General features: G+C 38.7%; 1 long non-coding RNA gene and 1 other non-coding gene across 2 annotated transcripts; one reads left to right on the forward strand and one right to left on the reverse strand.

The window, feature by feature from the left end:
• The first annotated feature begins 3075 nt into the window (after window positions 1–3075).
• LOC140180816 (uncharacterized) lies at window positions 3076–5238 on the forward strand. Its single transcript, XR_011874802.1, has 3 exons — window positions 3076–3188; window positions 3277–3405; window positions 4938–5238. It is a non-coding gene; the product is annotated as an uncharacterized lncRNA (long non-coding RNA).
• Window positions 5239–12483: 7245 nt separating this feature from the next.
• On the reverse strand, window positions 12484–12591 carry LOC112768795 (small nucleolar RNA R71). The gene has a single exon (XR_003186183.1). It is a non-coding gene; the product is annotated as a small nucleolar RNA R71 (small nucleolar RNA).
• Between the last annotated feature and the right edge of the window lie 8714 nt (window positions 12592–21305).

Raw genomic sequence — 21305 nt, forward strand, 5'->3', positions numbered from 1 at the left:
TGACGTCTCTGATCTTGAAGGCCTTGATCTTGTTAATTTCTCCACCCAAATATTGGGTGGTTCTTCCAACCAGGATTATAAGTTCTGGAGTATGGATTATGGGTCTGCCTAGGTGAGTTCCCAATGGGACTGCTACAACTTGGTTTCTTTCCATCCTCTTGGTAAGGTCAGCCAGCTGCTTGGTGATCATCTTGTTTTGAGCCAGTAGCGCATCCATGTTGTTCAGCTCCATTACTCCTCGCGTATTGCCCATTTCAGAAGCATAGAAGTAGTCATTCTCACCTACAGTCTCTATAACATCTATGGCTTCTTCAACGGTCTTCTTCTTGTTTAGAGATCCCCCAGATAAATGGTTTAATGCCTTCTTTGATTCATAAGAAAGACCCTCATAGAAAATGTGTAACTGCACCCATTCATTGAACATATCTGGCGGGCACCTTTTTGTCAAGTCCTTAAACCTCTCCCGTGATTCATAGAGAGTTTCACCATCTTGTTGCCTGAAGGTTTGCACCTCAGCTCTCAACCTGATGATTCTTTGAGGAGGATAGAATCTCGCCAAGAATTTGTTTACCACATCTTCCCAGGTTGTCAGACTCTCCTTCGGGAAGGATTCTAACCATTTAGATGCTTTATCCTTGAGTGAGAAGGGAAACAAAAGCAGCCTATAAGTGTAAGGATGGACACCATTAGACTTCACAATATCACATATCCTTAGGAAGGTGGTGAAATGTTGATTGGGGTCTTCTTCGGCACTTCCTCCGAATGCACAGTTGTTCTAAACGAGGGTGATAAGTTGGGGTTTTAGTTCAAAGTTATTGGCATGTATGGTTGGCTTTTGGATGCTACTTCCATAGTTTCCTAGGTTTGGATTGATATAAGAGCCTAGAACTCTTCTTTCTTGCCCAGCATGATTCACTGGACCTTCTCTGACATGGTTGTGAGCTTCTTCTTTATGGTGGTTCTCCATATTCTCCTCTATGTCTGGTTCAAAATAATCTTCCTCTTCCTCAGCACCAACGACTCTCTTTCCTCTTGCTTCCCTCCTTAATATAAGGAAGGTCCTCTCAGGTTCAAAATCAAAGGAAGTTAAAGCGCCGCTTCTTCTGCCTGTCATATAACCAACAAGGCAAAAAGCAAGAGAGAAATTGAATGGAAATTACTCTTGTTAGAATGGCTGTTAGTGTGAGTGATGTAATATATCAAACAGTTAGTGGGTTAGTTAACTGACCTGTAAACAATGACGAAAACACAATAAACGGGTAAGGGATAAAGGAAAGAAAATAACTAAAAATGAAAGTAAATCACTCAAATGGAATTAAACAAAACAAAAGAAAAATGCTCAATCTAGTTATCCTCCAACTTAATCATTGTCGATACAAAATCAATCCCCAGCAACGGCGCCATAAACTTGATGCACGAAAACTTATCTCTCAACAAGTTTCCCTTGGGCAAGTATACCGAATTATCGTCAAGTAAAAACTCACAATAGAGTGAGGTCGAATCCTACAGGGATTGATTGGTCAAGGAATTGAGTTAAGGAATTGCAGGAAATTAAATGGCGGGAAAGTAAATAACAGAAAGTGTAAATACTGGAAATAAATGGCAGAATATACATGGCGGAAAGTAAATTGCAGAATCTTAAATGGGGATTTGGGAAGATGAGCATAAAAGTAAATGACAGAAAATAAAGAGAATGGGTAAGATCAGAAATGGGGGATTCATTGGGCTTAGGAGATGTTTCATTCTCCGGATCAAGTTTATTCTCATCTCATCCTCAATCAATGCATTCATTGATCTCCTTGGCAATCTTACGTGATTGGATTCCAATTTCTTGGCAACCCAATCTCTCTAAGCTTGAATAATTACCCAATTCCTTGATTTAATTGCTCATGGAAAGAGATGAAGTTTCGTCACTGATTATACCACATGCATTCCCAAATCAAAGTGTTGGTAGGATTATATCTCACTATATCCATCCAAACCCCAATTTGGTCCAGCATGAGAAAGCAATTCTAGCATGATCTCCTCATTCCTCTTCCAAGGTTCCGAGGATATCCAATTATGGAGAGCTTCTATTCCATGATAGCTAACCAATTGGATGAAGAACGAAAGCTTTCTAGTAAAATCAAGAGAAAAGAAAGAGGAAGAATAATGAAAACTATTATTGATCCGTCAAATTACAACAGAGCTCCCTAACCCAATGAAAAGGGGTTTAGTTGTTCATAGCTCTGGAAATGGAAAGCAAAAATGAAAAGTACATTCTGAAAATAAACTAGAAGTTGCAGAGAAAGTAAAATATACAGAGTATAATTCTCAAGTTCTCGATCTCCTTTTCAATTCAAAATTATCCCTATATATACTACTCTTTAGATGTTCTAGTTGGCTTTTCAAGTCTTGGATATGGGCCTTTGATCTTCAGTTGAAGAAGTTACAGTCTCTAGTGGGCTCAGCTTTGCTTGCAAAGAAAGTGTGAGTTAGGCATAATGGAAAGTTAGTTAGGACGTTAGTGGCAGTAACGTTAAGTGTAAATTTGGGTTCGAGAGCATTAGTGACGATAACTTTGTCACTAACGTTCCAAACTAAATGATCCACGTTAACTTCAACGTTAGTGGTACTAACGTTGTAAACCCCGGTTAAATTAGTAAATAATTAGTCAATAAATCAGTTTTTAATAAGGAGGATTAGAAATGTGAATATTATATTAAATTAGGATAGAGCTCGTTGAAACGAAAATTTTGACACCAATTTCAAAAAAAATCGGTCAAAAATTAGACCGAACGGGCCGAACCGGTTGAACCGGCCCAAACCGGGCCCGTGGGCCCAACCGGCCCAGCATTTAATGAATCCAAGTCTCTCTTCTTCCCCATTCAGCAGAGGCAGCGTGAAACACATTTAGGGGAAGAGAGAAACGAAGAACGTTTCCAACCCTCACGGTAAATTTAATTTGCCGTAACTCCTCCGTCCGAGCTCCGATCGCCGCACCGTTTGTGGCCACGCGTCCACCGCGTCGAGCTCTACATTTCTACCGGAACAATTTTATAGGTAAATCATTCTTTTATTCTCAGCCTCTTCTTCCCCAATTTTTGGGAAATTAAGTGGAGGTATTAAATTTCTTTACTCTTTGATGTTTTAGGATCCAATTAGCTTGAGGAAAACGTTCACTCTTGCTTATGTGAAGCTTGGGTAAGGTGAGAAAATCATAATTCCATTTTAATTTCATTTAATTTGAGCTTTGAGTATTAAATTGGGTATATATGTGTTATAAATGTGTATTAGGTTGTAAATAAATAATTGGAGCTTGAAATTGTGAATACTGGAGCTTGGAGGAAGCGGATTAGTTGAGGTTTTGAGGGCTGTGTTCTTTTAGGAAAATTGTCTTGGAATAATTCTTGGGAATCGGCTAAGGTATGGTTTAGGTTTCTTGCATTTAATATATAATGTTCTGTGAAAACTTAGGCTAGATGACCATAGGATAAGTTGGAATGCAGGTGTATATTTAATGTTTAGTAATGGGTTGATGAATATGCTTGGTTTGGTTTGGTGATTTGTTTGTAAGATGATATTGGTTGCTAGTTGGATCTTTGAAAGGATATGTGATTGAATTGTTGATTAAATGGCTATATTTTAGTTTGGTTGAATGATGATTGATGAAAATATATGGAGCTTGTTGAGGATTATTGTTAGCAATTTGGATTGGTGGTAATAGGTTTGAAAATAATTGGAATGGAAATTTTGAATGAAAAATGAGCTATTTTGTGTTAAAATCCTAGGATTTGTGAACTATGATTTTTAGTTGAATTTTGGTTGTTGGATTTGAATATTGTATGAGTATAATTATTGACTGAGGTAGATTTATTGTGGTGATTGTTATGATGATGAGGAAGGGTATGTTGAATTGAAAAGAATACAGGTTTGGACCCGAAAAGGGTGGCAAAGTCCGAGTTTTAGAAGAGATGCTGCCGAAATTTTATAAAAATTAAAGATTTTGTTTAGATGATTATTTAAAAAGATTTAGATTCAAAGGTTATATGGTTTGATTTTGAGTTATTAAGAAAATGAGCATGTTTTAAGTTTGATTCATTTAGAAAAGAATAAATTATGTTTTGAATTGAAACTATTGATGGACGGAATGGGAGGTGTGATAATGAAAGATAAGGATTGAATATGATTGATGTATGATGATGAATGAGATGCGATTGAGAATGATGTGGATGTTGATGAATTATAATTGAATTATTTATATGGCTTGAATAATTTAATGATCTGAGATACGAGGTTCCCTGGATTAAGTGCCGTGGCTTGCCACCACGTGTACCAGGTTGAAAACTCGATACTCTGTTGACCCTACGACGTAAGTGTGACCGGGCACTATATAAATTCCCGGGAATGTTACCCCCATTGAGTAATATTGATTATTTGAGATAAAGCTATGCATAGACTCTTGGGGATGCACGTCGGGGGACAGTCTAAGGACAATTCAGACTTGTCGGGTTGGCTGGATAACCGACAGATGAGCCTCATCAGCCATAGGACAGGCATGCATCATCTACATATTACTTGAATTACTTGCTTGTGCTTTAATTGGGTGTGCCTATATGTACTTGCCATGTTAAATGTGTATTTGTTACCTGCAGTATTTGTAACCTTCTTGTGCTTGCCTTTATCTGTCTATTTGTCTGTGAAAATGCATGATGGAGTTGGAGGTATGGAGGAATGGCAGTATGGGACCTAGATTTAAGATTAAGTTAAGTTAGGTTTAAATATTCTTAGAAACCACCTTTTATGGCTTCTGTTTAATACTTTAAACTCTATAATCTGAGTGTCGGCGTTCTAGGATTGCCTCTGGCATTCCTAGGACCTTATATATTATGTGTGTGGCACCTTTACCATACTGAGAACCTCCGGTTCTCATTCCATACTATGTCGTTGTTTTTCAGATGCAGGTCGAGAGGCATCTCGTTAGGCGTCTGGACTCTTGAAGCGGAGTGGTTACTGGGTTATTTTGTTATGCTATGATGTATATATATGTACTTAGCTTTCTCTCCACATAACTTATTCTTTTTGATCCTCCTAGAGGTGTATGGAGAGGTAGGATTTATTTTATGTACATTTGGGTTTTGGATATGTATATATATGTATATATGTGTGTATATTCTCCGGCCAGTCTTGACTTCGCAGGCTGAGTCAGGAGCTCGTTATTGTATCTTTGACTCTCTGTTCCTGTTTTGGGTTACTTTACACTTGACAGCGGTAGCTTTCTTAGCACACAAGTTAACTCGTTTTTCGAGCGTTGCGCTTTTATTTCACGATTTCTATTTCCTCTATTCTTCAAGGCTCCTAGCATATTATAATTCTTCTGCTATTATATATATACATTTTATTTTAGAGATCGTAATACCACACCACTTCTGTTTTACGACTTAAGCGTAAAGCTCTGAGTGGTAGGGTGTTACAAACGTGACCACTAACGTGGCCTCTTAGCCCTTCACAAACGTTATTGGCACTCACCTTTACCAATAATGTTGCTCTTTGTCCCTTTCTTCCACGTTAATGGTCACTAACGTGGCCCTTAACGTGGGCATGCTCAAGCTTCGAGAGCGTTAGTGACATTCACCTTTGTCACTAACGTTTCAAAGTACCCCTTTTTCCCACGTTAGCTCTGCACATTAGTGTAACTAACGTGCGTATGCTTGCCATCTCCAACGTTAGTGACAAAGGTGAGTGTCACTAACATTGGCCTATCATTCACTGCTCCACGTTATCCTTCACGTTAGTGGTCTTAACGTGACCACTAACGTAGGCAATCTAAGCTTGGCCTAGCGTTAGTGACAAAGGTAAGTGTCACTAACGCTTGCGACCTCCTCTTTACTCCACGTTAGAGTCCACGTTCGAATATGGAATTCAAAGGTATCAAATAGAAAATGATACTATGAATCATAGAACTATAATGAAATGCACGATCAACCACCAGTTATCAAATTTGAAAAAGAGTCAGAAGAAATGGTTCGATCCTCTTATTTTGATTTCTCGAACCGAGAGATCCATGAATCGGGATCTTAATGCATGTAGATACAAATGGTCCAATGGGAGCAAGAATTTCCAGGAACATTTAGAACTTCTCAGTTCTGAGCAGAATAGCCGTTTTCAAGTAGTGTTCGATCGATTACATATTAATCAATATTCGATTGATTGGTCTGAGGATGAGGTTATCGACAAAAAAGATTTGTCTAAGTTACTTTGTTTCTTTTTGTCCAAGTTACTTCCTTTTTTGTCCAAGTTTCTTCTCTTTTTGTCTAACTCACTTCCTTTTTTCTTTGTGAGTTTCGGGATGAATTGGATTAGCGTGGCTCTTAACGTGGCTTAGTGTGGCGTTAGTGGTGATCACTTTCACCACTAACGTTGGAGCTCCCCCTTTTTTCCACGTTAGTTCCCACGATAGTGTAACTAACGTGGCAACTAACGTGGGTTATGATGGCATTTGAGGGTGTTATTGGTGGTGACTTTACCACTAACGTTGCAAGCTTGCTCCCTTTCCATGTTAGTGGTCACGTTAGTGAGACTAACGTGGCTCATAACGTGGCTCTTCTTTGCTTCCTTTGTCCTGAAATCAACCAAACAAGGTGCATCAAAGCTTTGTTTTAAGTCATGAGATCATGCATCCTCCATATTATCATTCAATTCATGCATAATTCTCATGAAATCATGTAAAGTTCATAATGTTTGCTTGAATTAAGATGTAAGTGTGTATTTACCTAAAAGTTGCTTATTTACTAAGAAAATGCATGAAATTATCCTAAAAGAGTAAAGAAAAAGGTAAGTGAAACTGGCCAAAATGCCCTGGCATCAGTAGAATAGAAGGCTTTTCACTGACAATAGGAGTAGGAGTAAGAGTAAAGGCTGGAGGATTAGAGACTCCAGAGAGCTTAGTGTAGAATTTCTCTTTTGTACTTGTTTTACTTTCTGCACTTTCCTTCTTAGTTTGTACTGAATTCACTTTTATTTTTATGTAATTTCCAATTCTAGCACTTGTTCTCTGATGCAAATTTACATTTCTGATCGTATTACTTTCAATTTCCTTTCATGCAATTTTAAATTCCTGTAAGTGTTCTTATAGCTATGATTCACTAAACCCCAACTCATTAGGGGGAGGAGCTCTATTTAATTTATATGAATTGAATGAAATTTTTTTCCTCTCAGTCTACCTGGGTAGCTAAGAGATAACTTCTGTTTTTATTTGATTCATTCACTCCGAAAGGTGGTTCAGATCTATTGAATTTCCATGTGAGCCTTAGAAGGGGAATCATGGAAGTTAGAACTGATGGTCTATCTCTTCCAACGCTCTTGAACAATACTATTCAGGAGGAATTGAGATCTTGAGAATTTGTGTGGCTTATGGATGAGAGACATGCACTTAAACTCTTCTCATGACAATTGGATCAAAGAATTGGCAAGATTGATTGTGATTAGAGAGATTGGATTGCCAAGGAACTAGGATCCAATCAATTTTAATCTGCTATAGATCTACTCATATGATTGAGAAAGAAGTTGAGAACCATTTGATTCATTGTGGATTATGATATCTCCAATCCCTGATGAGTCTTTCTTTCTGTTAATTCTCATTTTGATTGCCTTGAATCTTATTTGATTGCTTTGATTTACTGCTTCTTTTAATTTTCCAACACCCAATTCCCATTTACATTTTCAACAATTTACTTTTTAAGTTTCAGTCATTTAAATTTCTTGCCATTTAAGTTTCAAGTAATTTACATTCAGCACTTTAGATTTCTTGCAATTTACTTTCTATTGATCAAACATCACTCAATTCATCACTTGTGAGCTTAACTAGACTAATCACCTCGCTAAAGTTGCTTAATCCATCAATCCTCGTGGGATCGACCTCACTCTCAGTGAGTTTTATTACTTGATGCGACACGGTATACTTGCCGGTAGTTCATACGTGTGAAATCTAATTTTCACGTATCACCTGTGCGCACGCATAGGCAAGGAAATGCTTTCTGTTTACAGCGGTAGCATAGCTGGTGCGCGCACATAACCAATGATGTGTTGTAACATGTACGCACGCACAGCCCTGTACGCATGCACAAGTTGGGAATGACAGTCCGTTGAAGGCGCTAGCACACCTTGTGCGAGCAAACGGACCTTGTAAAATTTTCCTACCCAGTTTTCGTGCCCTTGAGAAATTTGATTTTTGGGGTTTGGTCTTGAGTGAAATCTTGTGTCTTGGGTGTTCAAGTACACTCTAATCCTTGCTTAGCATTGGATTTTAGCTTCCAAAGCTGTTGGAAAAAGTAAGAGGTCTTGAACACTTGTGAAGTTTTAATTATGATGAGCCCTAGGTTGATTAGTGATGATTTGTGTGTATATAGATTGATTATTGTGAGTTTGGAAGCCTTTGGAGCTTGTTGGTGCTTTTTGGAGTGAAATTGGAAGCTTGCTTGTGGTGGAAAGCTTGAGTTGAGCTCAATTTGGGGTTTTGGTTCATAGGGGATTGGCCAAGGTATGGTTCGGTTTCCTCTATGTAGTATATAATATTCATGGACACTTAGGCTAGTGACCCATAGGATAGGTTTGAATTAAAATGGTTGTTGAGTTGTTGAATGTTGAGGTATGATGATTTATGATGAATTAATGAGCTTTGGTTATGTTGATGAAGTGTTGTATGGTAACTAATGATTTGGAATGATTGATAAATGGCTATATTGATGTTGATAGTTTGATATGGGAGATTGATATTGAAATTGATGATAGAATAATGATTGGTGAATGTATTTGATGAGCGGATAATTTATACGCTTTTTGGCATTATTTTTAGTATGTTTTTAGTATATTTTAGTTAGTTTTTATTATGTTTTTATTAGTTTTTAAATAAAAATCACTCTTCTCGACTTTACTATGAGTTTGTGTGTTTTTCTGTGATTTCAGGTATTTTCTGGCTAAAATTGAGGGACCTGAGCAAAAATCTGATTCAGAGGCTGAAAAAGGACTGCAGATGTTGTTGGATTCTGACCTCCCTGCACTCAAAGTGGATTTTCTGAAGCTGCAGAAACCCAATTGGCGCGCTTTCAATTGCGTTGGAAAGTAGACATCCTGGGCTTTCCAGAAATATATAATGGTCCATACTTTGCCCAAGATTTGATGGCCCAAACAGGCGTTTCAAGTCAGCTCAAGAATTCTGGCGTTTAACTCCAAAACTGGCACAAAAGCTGGAGTTAAACGTCCAAACTGGCACAAAAGCTGGTGTTTAACTCCAAGAAAAGTCTCTACACATGGAAGTGTCAATGCTCAGCCCAAGCACACACCAAGTGGGCCCGGAAGAAGATTTCTGCACTAATTACTGATTTCTGTAACCCTAGGCTACAAGTTCCCTATAAATAGGACCTTATACTATTATATTTCTACACACATCTTGGGACATTTAGTCCTTAGACCTTTGAGTCTGGCCATTCGGCCATGCTTACACTATTTTTTCTTATGTATTCTCAACGGTGGAGTTTCTACACACCATAGATTAAGGTGTGGAGCTCTGCTGTTCCTCATGAATTAATACAAGTACTATTATTTTTCTATTCAACTCAAGTCTATTTCTTCTCCAAGATATTCATTTGTTCTTCAACTTGATGAATGTGATGATCTGTGACACTCATCATCATTCTCACCTATGAACATGTGCCTGACAACCACCTCTGTTCTACTAGCAATGGCTTGAATGCGTATCTCTTGGGTTTCTAATCTAAGATTGGAACCTTCGTGGTATAGGCTAGAATTAATGGCAGCCATTCCTGAGATTCGGAAAGTCTAAACTCGCGATTGTGGGGCGTGTGACAGACGCAAAAGGATCAATGGATCCTATTCCAACATGATCGAGAACCGACAGCTGATTAGCCGATGTTGTGACAAAGCATCAAGACCATTTTCACTTAGAGAATGGGATGTAGCCATTGACAACGATGATGCCCAACATAAAGCTTGCCATGGAAAGGAGTATGAATGATTGGAAGAAGGCAATAGGAAAGCATAGGTTCAAGGGGAACAAAGCATCTTCATACGCTTATCTGAAATCCACCAATGAATTACATAAGTATCTCTATCTTTATTTTATGTTTATTTTCATCACCTTAAACTCCATAACCATTTGAATCCGCCTGACTGGGATATACAAGATGACCATAGCTTGCTTCAAGCCGACAATCTCCGTGGGATTGACCCTTACTCACGTAAGGTTTATTACTTGGACGACTCAGTGCACTTGCTGGTTAGTTGTGCGGAATTGTGACAAAGTGTGATTCATGTTTAAGAGCTCCAAGTCTTTGGCGCCATTGTTAATGATCACAATTTCACATATCAAGTTTTTGGCGCCGTTGCCGGGGATTGTTCGAGTTTGGACAACTGACGGTTCATCTTGTTGCTTAGATTAGGTATTTTTTTTCAGAATTTTTAGGAATGAATTCTAGAGTTTCAAGGTGATGTTCTTATCATCACAAAAGCTGATTGATTCTCATCAATTTAGCTATTGAATGTAATGTCCTGCTGAAGCTTGGCCAAACATGTCTAATCTTTTTAGACTGAAGCTTTAGACTAACATTGCATGATTCCTGGAATTCTTATTAAAAGTTTTGAATCTTTTTATTTTCTTTCCCATATAAATTTCGAAAATCACAAAAAATTTATAAAACCATAAAATCAAAAATATTTTTATGTTTCTTGTTTGAGTCTAGTATCAATTTTTAAGTTTGATGTCACTTGCATGTTTCTATTTTTCTTGCATTTTTCATGCATGTGTCTTCATTAATCTTCAAGTTGTTCTTGATGATTTCATAGCTCTGATCTTTAAATTCTCTTGTTTTGTATGTTTTGTTGTTTCTTACATGCATTTTTACATTGTTATAGTCCTTAGTATATAAATTTTTAAGTTTGGTGTCTTGCATGCATTGGTTATTTGATCATAGTTGCATTTTTTATTGATTCCCATCATCAAAAATTCAAAAATAATTTATAAGACTATGTCTTTTCAAGTCAATAATACAGAGAATTGAAGATTCAGAACATTCAGTAGAGAAATCAAACAGAAAAAGCTGGGCGTTCAAAACGCCCAGTGAAGAAGGAAAACTGGTGTTTAAACGCCAGCTAGGGTACCTGGCTGGGCGTTTAACGCCCAAAAAGGTAGAGATTTGGGTGTTAAATGCCAGAATGGGCACCTTTCTGGGCGTTTAACGCTAGGATGACACTAGAGGGAAGATTTTGTTTTTAATTCACAATTTTTTCAAGTTTTCATAATTTTTCAAAATCAAATCTTTTTCAAATCATATCTTTTCAATCATATCTCTTTCAAAATCAATTTCTTTCCATTTTATATTCATTTTTACCATTTTCAACAATCCTTGCTTCAATTAAAGATTTACTTCAAAACTTTCAAGTTGTTACTTGCCTATTAAGAAAGGATCAAACTTTAAATTTTAAAATCATATCTTTTAATTTCTTGATAGTCAAGTAATCAACTTTAATTTTAAAAATTTTTCTTTTTCTAAATTGATTTTCAATCATATCTGTTCAAACATATCTTTTCAATCACATCTTTTTCAAAATTAATTTTTTTCAATTATATCTTTTTCTAATTTCAAAATCTTTTTCAAAAATCACTTTATTTCTTTCCCAATCTTAGTTTTCGAAAATCTCAATCAAATTTTCAAATTTCTTTTTAAATCTTTTAATTAATTTTGAAAATTTCTTCCCTCTTCTCACATCCTTCTATTTAAGGGACTAACACTCCTCCTCAAGGTGTAATTCAAACTCTATCCCTCTTGATAAGTTCGAATTCTCTCATCTCTATCTCCTCCTTCTATTCCTCTTTTCCTCTGACACCTCAAGGAATCTCTATACTGTGACATAGAGGAGTCCATACTTTCTTGTTCTCTTCTCTTTCATATGAGCAGGAACAAAGATAAAGGCATTCTTGTTCAAGCTGATCCTGAACCTGAAAGGACCTTGAAGAAAAAGCTAAGAGAAGCTAAAGAACAATTCTCTTTAGAGGGCCTAACAGAGCTCTTCAAAGAAGAAGAAACCATGGCAGCTGAAAACAACAATGCCAACAATGCAAGGAAGGTGCTTGGTGACTTTACTGCACCTACTCCTGATTTCTATGGGAGAAGCATCTCTATCTCTGCCATTGGAGCAAACAACTTTGAGCTTAAGCCTCAATTAGTTTCTCTAATGTAACAGAATTGCAAGTTTCATGGACTCCCATTGGAAGATCCTCATCAGTTCTTAGCTGAGTTATTGCAAATCTGTGACACTGTCAAGACCAATGGGGTTGACCCTGAAGTCTACAGACTTATGCTTTTTCCTTTTGCTGTAAGAGACAAAGCTAGGACATGTTTGGATTCACAACCTAAAGAAAGCCTGAACTCTTGGGAAAAGCTAGTCAATGCCTTCTTGGCAAAGTTCTTTCCACCTCAAAAATTGAGCAAGCTTAGAGTGGAAGTCCAAACCTTTAGGCAGAAAGATGGTGAGTCCCTCTATGAAGCTTGGGAGAGATACAAGCAATTGATCAGAAGGTGCCCTTCTGACATGCTTTCAGAATGGAGCATCATAGGAATCTTCTATGATGGTCTGTCTGAACTATCCAAGATGTCATTGGATAGCTCTGCTGGAGGATCTCTTCATCTGAAGAAGACGCCTGCAGAAGCTCAGGAACTCAATAAAATGGTTGCAAATAACCAATTCATGTACACTTCTGAAAGGAATCTTGTGAATAATGGGACAAATCAGAAGAAAGGAGTTCTTGAGATTTATACTCTGAATGCCATATTGGCTCAGAATAAAATATTGACCCAACAAGTCAATATAATTTCTCAGAGTCTGTCTGGAATGCAAGCAGCAACAGGCAATACTAAGGAAGCTTCCTCTGAAGAAGAAGCTTATGATCCTGAGAACCCAGCAATGGAAGAGGTGAATTATATGGGAGAACCCTATGGAAACACCTATAATCCTTCATGGAGAAATCATCCAAATCTCTCATGGAAGGATCAACAGAGACCTCAACAAGGTTTCAACAACAATAATGGTGGAAGAAACAGGTTTAGCAAAAGCAAGCCTTTTCCATCATCTTCTCAGCAACAGACAAAGAATTCTAAGCAAGACCCCTCTGACTTAGCAACAATTGTCTCTGATCTAATCAAAACCACTCAAAGTTTCATGACTGAAACAAGGTCCTCCATTAGAAATTTGGAGGCACAATTGGGTCAGCTGAGTAAGAAAATTACTGAACTCCCTCCTAGTACTCTCCCAAGCAATACAGAAGAGAATCCAAAGAGAGAGTGCAAGGCCATAAACACGTCTTACATGGCCGAAGCTGGAGAGGAGGAAGAGGCAGTGATCTCCACTGAGGAAGACCTCAATAGACGTCCACTGACCTCCATGGAGTTCCCTAATGAGGAACCATGGGAATCTAAGGCTCAGACGGAGACCATAGAGATTCCATTAAATTTACTTCTGCCTTTCATAAGCTCTGATGAGTATTCTTCCTCTGAAGAGGATGAAGATGTCACTAAAGAGCAAGTTGCTAAGTACCTTGGAGCAATCATGAAGCTAAATGCCAAGTTATTTGGTAATGAGACTTGGGAGAATGAACCTCCATTGCTCATCAAAGAACTGGATGACTTGACTAGGCAGAGATTACCTCAAAAGAGACAGGACCCTGTAAAGTTCTCAATCCCTTGTACCATAGGCACCATGACCTTTGAGAAGGCACTGTGTGACCTAGGGTCAAGCAAAAACCTTATGCCTCTCTCTGTAATGGAGAAGCTAGGGATCATTGAGGTACAAGCTGCAAGAATCTCACTAGAGATGGCAGACAATTCAAAGAAATAGGCTTATGGACTTGTAGAGGATGTCTTGGTAAAGGTTGAAGACCATTACATCCCTGCTGATTTCATAATCCTAGAAACTGGGAAGTGTATGGATGAATCCATCATCCTTGGTAGACCCTTCCTAGCCACAGCAAAGGCTGTGATTGATGTTGACAGAGGAGAATTGATCATTCAGGTGAATGAAGACTCCCTTGTGTTTAAAACTCAAGGATATCCCTCTGTAACCATGGAGAGGAAGCATGAAGAGCTTCTCTCAATACAGAGTCAAACAGAGCCCCCACAGTCAAACTCTAAGTTTGGTGTTGGGAGGCCACAACCAAACTCTAAGTTTGGTGTTGAACCCCCACATTCAAACTCTAAGTTTGGTGTTGGGAGGTTCCAACAATGCTCTGAACATCTGTGAGGCTCCATGAGAGCCCACTGTCAAGCTATTGACATTAAAGAAGCGCTTGTTGGGAGGCAACCCAATTTTTACTTATCTATGTTAAATTTCTATTTTCTATTGTTATTTTATGTTTTCTGTAGGTTGATGATCATGTGAAGTCACAAAAACAATTGAAAAAGCAAAAACAAAGTGAAACTAGAATGAAAAATAGAACACCCTGGAGGAGATAGTTACTGGCGTTTAAACGCCAGTAAAGGTAGCAGAATGGGCGTTAAACGCCCAGTCTGGCACCATTCTGGGCGTTTAACGCCAGAAAAGGGTACCAGACTGGCGTTTAACGCTAGGAATGGGCAAGAAGCTGGCGTTAAACACCAGAAATGGGCAGCAGCCTGGAGTTTAACGCCAGGATTGGCAGAAAGGGGCATTTTGCACGTCACTTGGTGCAGGGATGAGATATCCTTGACACCTCAGGATCTGTGGACCCCACAGGATCCCCACCTATCCCACTACTCTCTTTCTTCTTGACCTATTCACCAATCACCTCAATACCTCTTTCCCAAAAACCCCTCACCTATCAAATCCCACTATTCTCTTCACCACTCACATCCATCCTTCATAAAACTACACTTACCTCACCATCAAAATTCAAACTACTTTCCCTCCCAAACCCACCCATAATGGCCGAACCACACACCCCTCTCACTCCTATATAAACCCATCTTCACTTCTTCATTTTCACACAACCTAAACACCACTTCTTCCCCTTGGCCGAAACACAAAGCCCACTCTATCTCCTCTATTTCTTCTTCTTCTACTCTCTTCTTTCTTCTTTTGCTCGAGGACGAGCAACCTTCCAAGTTTGGTGTGGTAAAAGCTAAAGCTTTTTGTTTTCCATAACCATTTATGGCACCAAAGGCTGGAGAAACCTCTAGAAAGAGGAAAGGAAAGGCAAAAGCTTCCACCTCCGAGTCATGGGAGTTGGAGAGATTCTTCTCAAGGGTGCATCAAGACCACTTCTATGAAGTTGTAGCCAAGAAGAAGGTGATCCCTGAGGTCCCTTTTAAACTCAAAAAGAATGAGTATCCGGAGATCCGACATGAGATCCGAAGAAGAGGTTGGGAAGTTCTCACCAACCCCATTCAACAAGTCGGAAACTTAATGGTTCAAGAGTTCTATGCCAATGCATGGATCACCAAGAACCATGATCAAAGTGTGAACCCAGACCCTAAGAATTGGCTTACAATGGTTCGGGGGAATTAATTAGATTTTAGTCCGGAAAATGTAAGGTTGGCATTCAACTTGCCTATGATGCATGGAGATGCACACCCCTACACTAGAAGGGTCAAATTTGATCAAAGGTTGGACCAAGTCCTCATGGACATATGTGAAGAGGGTGCTCAATGGAAGAGAGATTTAAGAGGGAAGCCAGTTCAACTAAGAAGGCATGACCTCAAGCCTGTGGCTAGGGGATGGTTGGAGTTCATCCAATGCTCAATCATTCCCACTAGCAACCGGTCTGAAGCTACTATAGACCGGGCTATCATGATCCATAGCATCATAATTGGAGAGGAAGTGGAAAGTTCATGAGGTTATATCCCAAGAACTCTACAAAGTGGCGGACAAGTCCTCTCCTTTGGCAAGGTTAGCCTTCCCTCATCTCATTTGTCACCTCTGCAATTCGGTTGGAATTGACATAGAGGGAGACATTCTCATTGATGAGGACAAGCCCATAACTAAGAAAAGGATGGAGCATGAGGAAACTCCTCATCATGAAATCCCTGAGATGCCTCAAGGGATGCATTTTCCTCCACAAAACTATTGGGAGCAAATCAACACCTCCCTAGGAGAATTAAGTTCCAACATGGGACAACTAAGGGTGGAGCACCAAGAGCATTCCATCCTCCTCCATGAAACTAGAGAAGATTAAAGAGTCATGAGAGAGGAGCAACAAAAGCAAGGAAGAGACATTGAGGAGCTCAAGCACTCCATAAGATATTCAAGAGGAAGAACTAGCCGCAATCACTAAGGTGGACCCGTTCTTTAATCTCCTTGCTCTTTATCTTCTGTTTTTTTGAATTTTTATGCTTTATGTTTATTTATGTTTGTGTCTTATTACATGATCATTAGTGTCTAAGTGTCTATGCCTTAAAGCTATGAAAATGAATCCATCACCTTCCTTAAATGAAAAATATTTTTAATTGAAAAAGAAAAAGAAGTACATGAATTTTGAATTTTAAAACAGTTTAATTATTTTGATGTGGTGGCAATACTATTGTTTTCTGAATGAATGCTTGAACAGTGCATATTTTTGAATTTGATTGTTTATGAATTTTAAAATTGATGGCTCTTGAAAGAATGAAAGGAAAAAGAGAAATGTTATCTGATGATCTGAAAAATCATAAAATTGATTCTTGAAGCAAGAAAAAGAAAAGCTTGCAGAAAAAAAAAAAAGAAAAGCAAGCAAAAAAAGCCAATACCCCTTTAAACCAAAAGGCAAGGGTGATAAAAAGGATCCAAGGCTTTGACCATCAGTGGATAGGAGGGCCCACAGGAATAAAATCCTGGCCTAAGCGGCTAAACCAAGCTGTCCCTAACCATGTGCTTGTGGCGTGAAGGTGTCAAGTGAAAACTTGAGAGTGAGCAGTTAAAGTCGAGGTCCAAAGCAAAAAGAAGAGTGTGCTTAAGAACCCTGGACACCTCTAATTGGAGACTCTAGCAAAGCTGAGTCACAATCTGAAAAGGTTCACCCAGTTATGTGTCTGTGGCATTTATGTATCCGGTGGTAATACTGGAAAACAAAGTGCTTAGGGCCACGGCCAAGACTCATAAAGTAGCTGTGTTCAAGAATCAACATTCTTAACTAGGAGCGTCAGTAACACTATCTAGATTCTGAGTTCCTATTGATGCCAATCATTCTAAACTTCAAGGAATAAAGTGAGATGCCAAAACTGTTCAGAAGCAAAAAGCTAAAAGCCCCGCTCATCTAAATTAATACTGATCTTCATAGATGTTTTTGGAATTAATTGTATATTCTCTTCTTTTTATCCTATTTGATTTTTAGTTGCTTGGGGACAAGCAACAATTTAAGTTTGGTGTTGTGATGAGCGGATAATTTATACGCTTTTTGGCATTATTTTTAGTATGTTTTTAGTATATTTTAGTTAATTTTTATTATTTTTTTATTAGTTTTTAAATTAAAAATCACTCTTCTGGACTTTACTATGAGTTTGTGTGTTTTTCTGTGATTTCAGTTATTTTCTGGCTGAAATTGAGGGACCTGAGCAAATATCAGATTCAGAGGCTGAAAAAGGACTGCAGATGCTGTTGGATTCTGATCTCCCTGCACTCAAAGTGGATTTTCTGGAGCTATAGATACCTAATTGGCACGCTCTCAATTGCGTTGGAAAGTAGACATCCTGGGCTTTCCAGAAATATATAATAGTTCATACTTTGCCCGATATTTAATGGCCCAAACAGGCGTTCCAAGTCAGCTCAAGAATTCTGGCGTTTAACTCCAAAACTGTCACAAAAGCTGGAGTTAAACGCCCAAACTGGCACAAAAGCTGGCGTTTAACTCCAAGAAAAGTCTCTACACATGGAAGTGTCAATGCTCAGCCCAAGCACACACCAAATGGGCCCGGAAGAAGATTTCTGCATTAATTACTGATTTCTGTAACCCTAGGCTACTAGTTCTCTATAAATAGGACCTTATACTATTGTATTTCTACACACATCTTGGGACATTAAGTCCTTAGACCTTTGAGGCTGGCCATTCGTCCATGCTTACACTATTTGTTCTTATGTATTCTCAACGGTGGAGTTTCTACACACCATAGATTAAGGTGTGGAGCTCTGCTGTTCCTCATGAATTAATACAAGTACTATTGTTTTTCTATTCAACTCAAGTCTATTTCTTCTCCAAGATATTCATTTGTTCTTCAACTTGATGAATTTGATGATCCGTGACACTCATCATCATTCTCACCTATGAACATGTGCCTGACAACTACCTCTGTTCTACTAGCAATGGCTTGAATGCGTATCTCTTGGGTTTCTAATCTAAGATTTGAACCTTCGTGGTATAGGCTAGAATTAATGGCAGCCATTCCTGAGATCCAGAAAGTCTAAACCTTGTCTGTGGTATTCTGAGTAGGATATGGGAAGGGATGATTGTGACGAGCTTCAAACTCGCGATTGTGGGGCGTGTGACAGACGCAAAAGGATCAATGGATCCTATTCCGACATGATCGAGAACCGACAGCTGATTAGCCGATGTTGTGACAGAGCATCAAGACCATTTTCACTGAGAGGACGGGATGTAGCCATTGAAAACGGTGATGCCCAGCATAAAGCTTGCCATGGAAAGGAGTATGAATGATTGGAAGAAGGCAATAGGAAAGCAGAGGTTCAAGGGGAGCAAAGCATCTTCATACGCTTATCTGAAATCCACCAATGAATTACATAAGTATCTCTATCTTTATTTTATGTTTATTTTCATCACCTTAAGCTCCATAACCATTTGAATCCACCTGATTGAGATTTACAAGATGACCATAGCTTGCTTCAAGCCGACAATCTCTGTGGGATCGACCCTTACTCACGTAAGGTTTATTACTTGGACGACCCAGTGCACTTGCTGGTTAGTTGTGCGGAATTGTGACAAAGTGTGATTCACGTTTAAGAGCTCCAAGTCTTTGGCGCCATTATTGATGATCACAATTTCGTGCACCAGTATTCGTGGGAAAATTGTTTGTAATGTTATATGTTTGATATTTGAGATTGAGAATGATGAAGTGTGGTTGAAAAATTGGTGTGAATGATGAATGGTGACCCAAAAAGGTAGATTCTGCTGTAATTGGAAGTTTGGCATTGTTTTGGTTGGGTGTGGTTTGTGAAAGTTGATAAATTGAGATTTTGTGAGTGTTGGTAAAAGTTGGTTTTTGGTGAATTTTGTCAGATCATAACTTATGTCTCAATTTTAAAAATTGGTTAAATTCATTTAGAATAAAAATTCATTGAAAACTCTTTAAATTGATATAAAGTTTGTAAAATTTGGATTTTTGTAGAGGAAGTTATGATCATTCAAAGATTGGTGTCCAAATCTGAAATTCTGCAAAGTTGCAGAATTTTGTGATTTCTGGTATGTGCGCACGCACAGCCCTTGTGCGAACGCACAACCCAGCAAAATTTTAAACCTGTGCGCATGCACAAACCTGTGCATGTGCACAGGCAGGGAAAGGCTTTCTGTTTACTGCGCTAGCACTGCTGGTGCGCGTACATAACCAATGATGTTTTGCAACCTGTGCGCACACACAAGTTGGGAAGGGCAGTCTGTTGAGGACGCTAGCACACCTTGTGCGAGCGAACGGACCTTGTAAAATTTGGCACCTGTGCATACGCCGACTTTTAAAAATCTTCCTGTGCGCACGCCCTGTTTCTCAAACTTAAACTTTGTTTTCAACTAATTCACCTTCCCAACAAGATTGTAAGCTTCTATGACACCATTTTAAGTCTTTTGGGCCTAATTTTGAGTATGAGAACATGGGAAATAACTTAAGAGTTTTGGTTGATATTATTTTGAAAAATTAACAAATGGAGGCTTAGGTTTTGGGTGTACTGAAGATGGGTTTGATGGCGTGTAAATAATGATTGGTGTATAAGATGAGAACTGATGAACTACTGAGTTCGGAATGGAAATGTGAATTGACAGTAGTTGAGATGAGTCGAGGACTCGGAATGGAAATGTTGATGTGACAGTGGTTGAGATGAGTCGAGGACTCGAATGTGCAATAATGAATTATTGATGTATTGAAAATGTTTTCTGAAAAACCATTGAACTACTATTTTATTTTGAGATTATGAGATGCTATGCACTCGGCAGGGACGGTAGTTAATCTGGCCTGTCGAGGTATCGGCGGCAGCGTACGGACGGTGGTTAATCCCGCTTACATTGAGAAGGGAGGTCTGTGGCAAGAGTATCCTGATAGCATCCCTTCGGAGTGGGGTTGGCAGTTGAACCGACATCTCCATGGAGGTGTGTGGGGTTGGCAGTTGAACCGACAATGTGATATCACAGCCAGTAGGACAGGCATTCATCATATGCATCTTCTATCTGTTTGTTTGCTTTGTCGAGTTGTAATTGTATGCCTATTGGTATAACATGCCTAATTGCTACCTGAATTACTTGCATTACATGCCAATACTTGTGTTTTACTTGCATTGTAATTAATTGTGATTTCTACTTGGATTGAGGAGGTTCGGAAGGCGGTGGCGATGGGATCGCATGGAGGAGAGGTTGGTGAAGGCTGTGGGATAGCGGTGTTGGTTAGAATAGAAATCTCCTAAGATAGAGTACCCTATTTAATTATGTTAGGATTTATATAATTATGCTCTATTGTTTTAGCATGCGTAAGATGAATTTTGTGATGGATATGAAGCCTACGATTGCCTTTGGCATCCCGGGGTCTTATATCTTACATCACTGGGCACTGTTACCATACTGAGAATCTCCTGTTCTCATACCATATTTCTGTTGTTGTTTTCAGATGCAGGTCGCAACCCACCTCGGTGAGTTGCTTGGATAGTGACAGAAGCAGAGGATCCTGTTACTCTTGGAGTCTTTTTTATTTATTTTTGCTTATATATCTCTCACTTTTGTATTTTACTTTTGCCTAGAGGCTTGTATTGAGAGAGAAACACCTGTATAAGCTGTTTTTAAAGTGTCTAGTTTCTGTATGTCAGTATGTGGCTAGCCGGCTTAAACTCCGTGAGTCGTGGCTAGATTCTCATGATAGTATACTATTATCTTTTGTTATATTATATCTATATCTTGTGCCTTAAGTTAGATGCTTCGTTAGTACATTTTGCGCTTTTTAAATCCTGTTTTTGAGCTATATCTTTCATCGGGCTTCTAGATTATATTATTTCTTCTATATATTATATGTATGAGCTTAGAACTGTCGTAACCTTTGATTAACCTTTGCTTTACGACGTGAGATAAGGCTTACACTAATTAGGGTGTTACATTTAGTGGC

The sequence above is a fragment of the Arachis hypogaea genome, chromosome 17, assembly GCF_003086295.3.
Source record: "Arachis hypogaea cultivar Tifrunner chromosome 17, arahy.Tifrunner.gnm2.J5K5, whole genome shotgun sequence".
NCBI lineage: Eukaryota > Viridiplantae > Streptophyta > Magnoliopsida > Fabales > Fabaceae > Arachis > Arachis hypogaea.